This window comes from Aulostomus chinensis, chromosome 20 (assembly GCF_037954235.1).
Source record: "Aulostomus chinensis isolate RoL2024-O1b breed Wild chromosome 20, RoL_Achi_v1.0, whole genome shotgun sequence".
Classification (NCBI taxonomy): domain Eukaryota; kingdom Metazoa; phylum Chordata; class Actinopteri; order Syngnathiformes; family Aulostomidae; genus Aulostomus; species Aulostomus chinensis.
Genome location: NC_141339.1, coordinates 23859016 through 23868041, shown reverse-complemented (window position 1 = coordinate 23868041; position 9026 = coordinate 23859016). Strand labels below are relative to the sequence as shown.

Genomic DNA, 9026 nt, shown 5'->3' with positions numbered 1-9026 from the left:
GCGATGTGGCGCCCAGCAGAGAGACGGTCCAGCCAGAGGACAGAGGGAGAGCGGGACGGGCCATCTGTGGGACAGACATGGTAGACGTTACCAGCTTGTTTGTTTCTGTCTCATATGGTGCCAGAAAGTGATGGCAGCGAAGCTGATTTACGTTTAGTCACACGCTTGTTCACACACGACCATCATCACCATCACCATCATCACCACCATCATCACCATCATCACCATCATCACCACCATCATCACCATCATCACCATCATCACCATCACCATCATCACCATCATCACCATCATCACCACCATCATCACCATCATCACCACCATCATCACCATCATCACCATCATCACCATCACCACCACCATCATTTTTGTAACAAAGAGACGATGAGACTCAAGGTTTTGTACTTTTAAGAGAATGAAGGTGGTTCCACACTCGTGAGGGTCACCATCAATGACATCAGAGGTCGTCTCCGACCAAAGTCTGAGGGTTTCTGAACACATTATAGTTGCTTGAATGGAGGTGAGAATGACCACAGACGAAGCCACGCCCCCTTACATTTCATGAAGGACAGGCTGATCCAGAAATGACACTCATCCACAACTGTCCTCCACTGTGAACGTCATCGAAAACAAAACTTTTTAAAATGTTGGAAAAGGATTTCCAAGCTGAGCAACGTGGCTTGTGAGTGACTTGTGGCACCCAGGTAGAGCGGCGGGGGACCGCCACGGGCGTCGCTCCTTCAGTTCTCCACCTTGATACAAGGGGGGGTGTCTGAAGGTGGGACGCAGGATGAGGGTCTCTGTCCTGGCTGCTGCGCTCGCACCTGCTCAGGGAGTCAGGGCCCGTCTGTTGGCCCACACCTGTTGCAGCTCTGTTCTGTTTCCTCAGGTCGCCGTGAGCGAAGAAATGCCAGCAAACACAAACTGATTTCCGTCGCAGTTGCTATGAAACACCTCGGCGAAGCAAAGTGAGCCGATCGCTCCAAACCCCCTGGCGTCAGAGTGATGCTGCATGAGGGCTGAGGAGGATGCTGATGTAGAGTGAGAGAATGTCCCCGAGGTTCAATTAGCACGCCGCCACAGATCCTCTCAGCCTTCATTAGCTGCCTGCTGGAGCAGACGCTGCTTCCACAGGCCTGATGATGCTGCTGAACGTTTCGAACCTCTGGGAGACGCCTCGCTCTCCTCGCCGCTCTCTAATGATCACACAAAAAGCTTTCCCAGAACCGGCGGCGCTGCTCTGTGCTGTTATGTGGTTTGTTAATACAGCGGGGAGGCTCTCATCTGCCACCTCTGCGTCTTTGCGCCGCCTCGGCACGCCGTGTTCCTGCTGTTCTCAGTAGAACGGTTAACTAGACACCCGGGTGCTGGCGTGCCCAAACAGGGCGGAGGCTGATCAGCAGGGAGGAGAGGGTCACGCACACAGCTCCGCTTGGAGAGTTCAGTCTCAAATACAGAAGAGAAACACAAACGCGTCCTCCCTCCCGGAGGTCACCGGGGATCTCCCTCCGCCGCAGGAGAACGTTCCAGCTGGGGCATCATCAGAGCTCCTGGTGAAACGTTCCTCACTGAGAGAAAAATGTCTCTAGAAGAAAGAAGTTCAACAGCTGTGACCTCAAGAAGAAGAAGGAATTTCTAATATTGTCCAGTTTATGAACTTCCTGTTCATCCCGGAGTCCCAGTGGACGCTTCAGCATTCCTGCAGTTGGACTTTAATGAGGATGTGACAGGAAGCACAAGGTGGGAGGTGACCTTGACCTTTCACCACCAGGTCATCCTTGAGTCCCAGTGGACGTTTGTAGCAAAGTGGCCTCGCCCACACTTTAAATCATCAGAGCGACGTTCATGAATTGATGCGACCACACCGACTGCTGTCGACTGAGGACGAGGCAAAGACATGACAAGTTAGAACTTCATCAACCCTAAAAATCGTTCAGTTTGACTCGGTGTGAACCCCCTGGAGTTTTCCCTCAGAACATGAAGAGGTGTCCGCGTCACTGAATATCATCCAGGAGAAAAGTCGTGCTGAAAATCACATTTAGCAGCAATCAAGCCACCTCTCAACGACAGCACCGTCTTAATATCCTAAACCCGGGATGCAGATGAAAATTTAATCTGCTCACTTAGTCGGGTAATGGAGATGGAAATGAGATTAGGCTGCATCTCAAAGCCGAGCCATCTGGAACAAGACGGATGGTTGTAACGTCCCTGCCCTCCGTCTTCACGCCCCCCGGGTCCTCCAGAGTTGGGTGAGGAGAGAGGAAGACCTGCAGATGACACGGCGCTCTCACAGGTCGGTACCATGTGGGAGGAGTGTTCTCCTGAGAACCGAGCTGGCGCCCGTGTTTATGACTCCTCCTCAAACCAACGATTGATGCTTTATGTTTGTGTCTGGACTCAAAACATTTACTGCTTGTCCACTTTGAACAGACAGGCTAGTTTGATATCAGAGGTGGGGAACATAGAACCCTGTTTTGTCCTGTCTTTATGCTAAGCTAAGCTAAGCTAAGCTAAGCATGTCCTTTTTCTCCAGTTTCCTCTCATCTCTCCAAACTGAATACCTGAGTGTCTGCTGCGCTTCCTTGTGTTTGGTACCTGTGATCCCTGCGGTCGGGACGTAGCGAGGGAGGCTGGTAGCGCCGTTGGCTCCTCCCCGCACTGGGACCCTGTGAGCGTCTTCATATTTACAGGCCAATTTTCTCTCTGAGGGAGGGGTGGCGTGACAGCAGACCTCTCAAGCATGTCACAGGAAGGTCAGCATCGTTGATGGCAGCTAATTAGGCAACCGGCACTGAAGAGGCAGTCGAGTGTGTCACCCGCTACTTTCCCCATCAGAGGAATGTCTTGTTTCTGGAAACCAAAGTCAGATCTGCTGGTGGAGCACGCTTGACAAACACTCGGCGAGCCTCTGGTGGAATCCTCAACAATTTAGGCCGGGAGCACCAGGCGAGTCAAGGGTAATAAAAGAAGAAGAGCGCCCCCGACATCAGTGAGTGATTGGAGGATAACGACCAGAAGACTTTTGTTCTGACATCATTTTGAGCTCAGAGGTGAGAGACTTCTGTTCAGGGTCCACCATCACACTCATCCCTCCGCCCACAGCTCCACCAGGCCATGAAACAAGTTGTCCAACTGTGGGGAGGGAGAGGGTTAATCCAGCGGCGGTGGCGAGGAAGCCTCAGCTGCAACCAGTCAAACCTTTCAAACCTCTCCTCACTTTATGGGGACTTCAGGCGACCCCTTGTCCCTGACCCTTATTGATTCATTCACACACACACACACACACACACACACACACTCACACTCACACTCACACACACACACACACACACACACTCACACTCACACACAAGCTGTCGCCTAGCCCTCAAGCTACAACACCAGGGTGCTGTAATGTTTCAATTACTGATGCCTGTCATTGTTTGGGCGTGACAGGAGATCCATAATCAGCTGAATGGCCTGAATTCACCCTCTCACATCCTGGCAATCGTCACGCGAAGCCTTTTAAGACACAGATAAATTATACATTCGACTTATTAAGTCCCTGAGTCACATGACGCAGATGTGAGGAAAGCTTCAGGCCGCTACCTGTGAGTGTGTATGTCTGAGTGTGCGTGCATGTGTGTGTGTGTGTGCATGTGTGTGTTCTGTAGATGGAGGTGAAACCTGATCGTTCTTGGATTTGAGGTTCTTTACTCAGCTGATCATGTGATCCGTTGAACCTTAGAAATACGACTAATCATAACTTTGCTCCTTTTTTTTGGGAACTCAAGTGAAAGTTGATAAAAGTTCTCATTTAGCCTGTAAAGATCTGAGGGTTTTCTGGTTCTTCTTGGGCTTCTGAGCAACATGAGCAGATGACCCGGTTCTCCATGTGATCCTGGAGGAAGTGAGGGATTCTGTCCTCCTGAGACTAAAACAGTCCCACTCATCTCTGCGGAAGGGTCAGAGGTCACAGATAGCCTGATGAGTCAGAGGAGGCTCAGCATCTTGCTCGAGGACACTCGAGCCGGACTATTTTCCACAAGTGTGTGTGCGCGTGCGTGTTGGGGTCTGATGGATCAATGCTACGAAATATAAACGAACCCTCACGAGGTCATTTATTCCTTTAACCAAGTCCTGAACACGTGTCCGTGTCTCGGATCAATTGTCACTCGAGTCCTTGGCCGTGTAAACGAACAGGTGATCGTCCATCAGCGGCTCATTTCTGTGAAACTAAATCTGCAAAGCTCCGTTCCCATGGCGACGAGGAGCCCGGGCTTGTTTTAAAATGAATTACTGCACATACATGCAGGCATGCAGGAAAATGGTTTCTGTAATTGGCGTTTATCTGTTGTTGTTTAAAAAAACACAGATGGAAAATGGAGCTGCTTGTTGTTGTACAGGCTCATAGGATGAGTCATCACATAAAAGCCACGCCGTAACGTTTCAATGAATGCCGGCAATCATTTCATTTTAGAGTGGGTGTCAATTATCTGAAAAGGCTGTTTGTAAACTCCTCCTTTCGCTTCATTTTCTATAATTATCAGAGAATGTTGTGGCATTGAAAGGATGCGGTGATGAGGCTCTGGTTGCTATGGCAGCTGAACGGGTGAAGCGCTGTCGTGACCCCAATTTCATCCCAAACCATCCAAACTCACCAGGAGAAATAGTTCGACCCAACAGGTCATCAGATCTCATGGTAGACCAGGTCTGAATCCGAGGGGGGGGGCACAACAAAGTACAAATACTTCGATTTCTGGTTTCCATACGTCTTACATTTACCCCAAACCTCTATCAGAAGTACCTGTACCTTCTAGCCCTCACGTTTTCAGAGCCTGTACTTCACTTGTACTTGAACAGGTACGCTAACCAGCTCTGCTACTTTAACCAGAGTTTTGTTACACACACACACACACACACACACACACACACACACACACACACACACACACACACTCATCAGCAAGGAAAGAATGTGGATGATTCTGACTCCAATGTTGAGGGAACGTGTGACATCACAATAGTTGCCGGTCACCGCAGTTACGCCCACCTGGACGAGGAGACGCACGCATTCTGACTCCGTCATGTGATGTCATCAACTTTCCAGATCAAACATTAAAAAAAGTCAACAGTGAGTTCATGCTTAGTTACTAATGGTTAGTTAATAGCAAGCGCATGCTTAGTTAGCTGTTGGTCATGTTTAGTTAGCAGTAGAGACGTTCAGTCAGCTGTTAGCATTGACGAAGCATTACTTAGCATTATCAGCGGGTTAGTTAGCTGTTGGTATTGATTAGCTAACAATGAGTTAATGCTTATTTCATGTTTTCAGGCATAGTTAACAGTTAACTAATGTGTGTATGAATCCTTTGTTAATGGTGGTCCTGTTGACGTCAATGACAGCTAAGAGGGCCGAGCTGGGGGGAAGTGGAGCATTCAAAATGTGACAAAGAGCAGAAACAAATGGTGAACTGGTGCGTTTGCAGCACTCTCACCGTGACCAACAAACTGTTAACCAAACCAGTTTTTGGAACTAACCCTTCATCAGTCCGTCTGGCCGGGCCCTCCAGGCCGACCCCTCCCTCGCGGGTGGCTCAGGTGTTCCTGTGTGTGGCCTTGTGGAGGGGCCTTTCACTGATTGGTCACGCCTTGGCCAGGCTGCTGCGCCAGCGCGTGCCAGCTCGCGAAGGAAGGCCGGGCCTGCTCACCAGACAGCCGCTCGGCCCGACAGCCTGCTGCTGTCAGCCAGGGGCGCGGGTGTCACTGTTGGCCCTGGCAACCTCTCCCTGGCCCCGCCCAACCAAAGGACAAGAATAGCCCCCCCCCTCCCTCTGCAGGCTTTTCATTAGCAGCAGTCATCAGGAGGTTTGGACTGAACGAGACTCTCAGCTGTGATTGTTGACCAGTGATTAAAATCAAGTCGTGATGTGAAGGTCGACGTGGAGACGAGCTAATCAACAAACCCTCGTTTTAGAGTTTTAAGGGCAGACCTCCGTCACCCTGATGGTGTAACCTCCTTCGCTCTCAGCCTCAGTGTCCTCTGAGTTAGCCTGTCCACTTCAGGTCGTTAAAGGCACAACTCACCCAGAAAAGGACATTCAGTCGTTAGCGACTCCTCATCACGCTGAGGGAAGGTCAGCAAGAGAGGCTCCTCAAAACGTCCCTCCTTCCTCAGCCGTAGCTGCCAGGGCCGCCAACCTGACAACTACCTGACCAAAACCAGAGCGCCATTTCCTTTTTAGCATCTTTTCTAAAGATTGACAAAGGGAAGTGTGATTAGTGATGGGTGTGTGTGTGCGCGTGTGTGTGCGCGTGTGTGTCCAGCAGCAGAGGGGGTCAGAGCTCATTTACATAATTACAAGCCTACTTCCTGCCGAGGTGAGGAGAGGAGCTGCTGTGACCTCTGATGACCTTTCGTCAGCTGCAGCTCCAACACATTGAGAGCCAAGAGGGCAACGACGTCCTGGCACCGTTCATAACAATCTGAGCCTGTCGGTGGTTGAACCAACGTTTCTCGTGACGACTGTCTGACATCATCATTGCAGCCGTTTCACGGTTGCTGGTCACAGCGTCTCATTCATTCCTGGAGAAGAATTTCATCTATTTTGAACATTTTGCTCTCCAGCAGGTTCATAAATACCAGAATTTTCCTCTAAAGTTTTTTGTTGGGGGGGGGGGGGCAATAATGGTCTGCACTGGTCTGAGCCTGTTAGCTGCTGTTAGAACGGCACTTCGAAGTAAAATGGATTTAGAAATGATTCAGTTTCTCTTTTTCTGTCCCCAAAGACATCAATAAAAGACAGCTGACTGTCCATTTCTGCATTTTGGAGTCACAAAATGGGAACGCAGGAGCGAAAAAAGCTCAAGACATTTGTTAGTGAGTACTCGAAAATACGCTTTTGGGTGAAGTAGTACTCTAAATGGGAGATGTTGTCAGAGATGTGAGGTCCTGCTCGTGTGGACAGCGCGTAGCCTAGCAAGCCTCACTACTCGCTGTGACCAGTCAGCGCTAATGCTCCCCAGCTAACAGCCTGGTTCGCTAATTCTAGGCTGCATCCAGGTACAACTACTACAGGCTGAAGGTCAAAACACCAACATCGTCACCCAATGGAAGCTGAGAATGCACGTGAGCAGCGGCAGTATTCATCCTCTCTTTTGCGGGAAGGAATACTGGTGGATTCCTGCTCTGGAAGGAAATCCTGTCAAAGATTCTCTGCTGACTGATGGACTGCATCGACCGCCAGGACGCGTCCTGGTGGCCATTCGGATGTGTGAATCTTTACGAGAACGTCTCTGTCCCTCTCGTGCTGCTTATTTATCCAACACTGTCGGTTCTTCAGAGAACAAACAGGTCGGAGCTAAACAGGCGGGTCTGAGGGGCTTCGGTGTTCTCATTAGAAATTCATTCTGAACAGCTTGTTATTATCTTTGGCCTCTGGATGTGTGAATAGATTTACAAGCATTAGGGCCGGGGCATTGTGTGGGGCATGTGTGGAGGAGGTCCTGGCCTCTTTGTGTTCACCAGGGCCCTCGAATCAGCTGCCCCCCACCCACACACACACACACACACACACACCACCGCCTGCCCCACCCATTACTTCAACCAGCTGAACAAAAGCTTACAGAACACACTGATATTTTGCAGGATTTTAGGAATTACAGAACAGACATTCAACCACAGCAGTAACAAGAAGATATTCACAGTTACAACCAGGACTCTGAGCTACAGCGGAACATTTGGTTCCCACAAGTCCCAAGGGGATGCTAACACAACCTGATGGTATATGACTGTTTTACTTGACTATAGAGCAGTTCCTTCCCAGGCTAACGTTAGCTTAGCACTGCTAACGTAGCATCCAGGCTTCCAGCATCATCAGAGGGTTCATTAGTGAAGATGATCTTGAGGAACCGAACCTGGAAGATCATCAACTTTTGTTCACCAGAGCTGATTTACTGATTCAATCACCACAATCACATGGAGCAATCCTATTGGCTGCTGGGGGAGGAGCCAGGAGATGACCACTTCCTGTTGGTAGAGGAACCAGGAGATGACCACTTCCTGCTGGTGGAGGAACCAGGAGATGACCACTTCCTGCTGGTGGAGGAACCAGGAGATGACCACTTCCTGCTGGTGGAGGAACCAGGAGATGACCACTTCCTGCTGGTGGAGGAACCAGGAGATGACCACTTCCTGCTGGTGGAGGAACCAGGAGATGACCACTTCCTGCTGGTGGAGGAACCAGGAGATGACCACTTCCTGCTGGTGGAGGAACCAGGAGATGACCACTTCCTGCTGGAGGAGGAACCAGGAGATGACCACTTCCTGCTGGTGGAGGAACCAGGAGATGACCACCTCCTGCTGGTGGAGGAACCAGGGGATGACTACTTGCAAAAACACCCTTTTTGGGTGAAGGAGCTAAAATGTTGTTCGCCGCCGGTGAGCTGAGAGCTGAGTTCCAGGATGAAACTCCAGATCTAGAAGTGAGTCAAATGGTTCTCCTTTAATTGGCTTTCCTACTTAGAGAACCTCACAACAAGGCGATTACAGTTGAGCCTGAGCCCCACTGATCAGAGGGGAGAGAGATGGTATCACAGCCAGCTGTACCCTGATCTGGAAAGCTGATCATCAGCTGACCCTGACCTTGGAAATTAACACTCTTCACACGCCAGACGCACAGACAGAACGCGTTCTCCTGCTTCACACAGAACGCACGATATATAAGAATCAAGTGCTGCTTACGTCGGGGGAGGGGTCGAGGGTTCTGAAGGAAGGCATCAGATCCAGAATATTAAATGAGTGTATGGAGTCTTATTGCATCCGTCAGGATGGGATCACTGCGGACGCCGCTGCTCTCCCTCCTCAACATCCTGCCGCTGTAGAACACGTTCGGTTCTGTGGAGGACAAATATTTGTCTCCCTTCCTGAATGAATGGAAAAAAATCTTCAGGAAAGAAAAAATGTGTTTGCATTCATCACTCAGATTCTACACACACAGCGAGAGTGACAAGTGATGGTTATGTTCTCTCTGTCCACAGGTAGTTTAGAG

The 9026-nt window shown here is 50.0% G+C and overlaps 1 protein-coding gene across 3 annotated transcripts in view; it reads right to left on the bottom strand.

Moving 5' to 3' along the window:
• Positions 1-7657: 7657 nt before the first annotated feature.
• Positions 7658-9026, bottom strand: part of cfap61 (cilia and flagella associated protein 61) — a 39853-nt gene continuing 38484 nt past the window's right edge. Inside the window, exon 26 of one of the 3 annotated variants that reach the window (XM_086188740.1) lies at positions 7658-8269. The gene's annotated coding sequence lies outside the window, so the exon portion shown is untranslated. Of the gene's footprint in view, positions 8270-8715; positions 8902-9026 lie in introns of those variants that run through there. The other 2 variants (XM_086188741.1, XM_086188742.1) reach the window with 2 other exon arrangements.